We start from the raw sequence: 1789 nt of genomic DNA, 5'->3' as shown, positions 1-1789 counted from the left end.
CGCCTGCATGTGCAGTGTGTGGGGTACCACAGATGGCTCTGTGGTACTGTGTACCGCACAGTCCCACTCATCTGGACATACCTCTTATGTCTATGTAGCGTTTATGTGTATTTATTCATAGTTGGTAGGATCAGAAGGGACCTAAGCAGGCCATCAAGTCTGACCCCCTGCCATGGGCAGGAAAGGATGCTGGGGTCAAACGACCCCAGATAGGTGATTGTCTAGCCTCCTTTTGAAGATCCCCGGGGAGGGGCGAGCACCACTTCCCTAGGAAGTTGGTTCCAGCTCCTAGCCACCCTGACTGTGAAGTAGTGCCTCCTGATATCTAGCCTGAATCTACACTCAGTCAGCTTATGGCCGTTGTTCCTTGTAACTCCCGGTAGTGCTCAGGGGAACAGGGATTCTCCCATTGCCTCCTGGTCTCCCTTGGCAAGTTTGTAGGCGGCCACCAGATCGCCTCTCAGCCTTCTCTTATGTAAGCTGAACAGGTTCCTTTGTACAAACACGTAATATGGTTGAGCTAATATTGTGGAATCATAGCTTGAAATGTCATCCTGCTGTTTGTTCATACTATACATAAAAATGTTGAAACAGTGGTGGTATTCTTCACTCTTTACTACCTTAAGAATAACTAAAGAAACTAATGTGCATCTTCCTTACTGGGGACAAGGGATGAGAGGTGTTAATTGCTCATTGAAGTATCAATGAGCAATTCAGGTAACTTTGCACATCAGGTAACTTTGCATTCTAGAGCTGTGTTCAGTGCATACAGTTTGAAAACCCCATGTAAGGAAGTTGGGAAAGTGGAAAGAGGCCATAAGGCTTAGCTGCTGGATCTTTCTGATTTTCTTAAAGGAAAAGAAGTCTTGGCTCTGACACAGGATATAATGTACGATAACTGAACTTAATTTCAGAGAGCTTAAATTTGGCAGTCGAATAAAACAAAGAACTTGGTTGATACTTGGCTCAGTGAGGCAGCAGGATTTGCTTTACTTGTCAGGATGTATCATGACCTAGCTAGTACCGTATCAATTTCAGGAAATCTTGAATTGAAGAAAAATGCTATTTTAAAACTTTTGATCAGGGTGAGTTTCATTTAAATTGGTGGTCAGAAAGCCTTGATTTAATTATTGTTTCCTACCAAAAGTAGGAAGCCCAGGAGGGCAGGGGTGCACGTCCCCAGATCTGTGCGCAGGGCGGGGCAGGCGGAGGCCAGGGCAGTGCCAGGCTCTTCCTGGCTGGGCTGCGCTCAGGCCTGGTGGCTGCAGCAACAGCACTGGGAGCAGGGCCATGGGAGTGGGGCCGTAGCCCCTCAACCCTCATTCCCAGCACCACCATTGAGTGCAGCGTGGGCCAGGCCTGGCAGGAACAGCTCAGTGCAACCTTCCCCTGCTGGAGAACGTGGGGATGGGAGAGGGTGGGCTGCATCTGCGGGCTAGCAGGCTGCACCGGGCTGTTCCTGCCAGATCTGGCCTGTGCTGCACTTGGTGTGGGTGGTGCTGGAAGCAGAGAGACCTTACCCAAAGTGGGCCCTCGCCCAGCGCCGCTACCGTCTGGCCTGATCGCAGCCTGGCCAGGAAGAGCCCAGTGCTGTCCCAGCCCCAGCCTACCCCGCCCTGCGTCCAGATCCGGGGGCATGCGCCCCTTCCTTCCCAGGCTGCGTGCCCCCAACCCCACTCCCCGTGCCCCCTGGATGAGCTGCTCACAGCTCTGTCCCCCACCCTGCCCCAGCTGTGCAGGGCTGACCCATCACGGGGGTGTTATGCAATATAGATCAAAAAATGGGCAG

General features: G+C 51.9%; 1 protein-coding gene across 1 annotated transcript in view; it reads left to right on the top strand.

Annotated features, from left to right (window-relative positions):
- The window catches only part of SELENOO (selenoprotein O), a gene marked incomplete at its 5' end in the record, with an annotated part of 25206 nt that overhangs the window by 13512 nt on the left and 9905 nt on the right, over nucleotides 1–1789 (top strand). The window lies entirely within an intron of this gene.

Source organism: Gavialis gangeticus, unplaced genomic scaffold (assembly GCF_001723915.1).
Source record: "Gavialis gangeticus isolate Ggan-Ray unplaced genomic scaffold, GavGan_comp1, whole genome shotgun sequence".
NCBI lineage: Eukaryota > Metazoa > Chordata > Crocodylia > Gavialidae > Gavialis > Gavialis gangeticus.
Note: the sequence above shows the minus strand (reverse complement) of the source record. Positions and strands in the feature narration are given on the sequence as shown.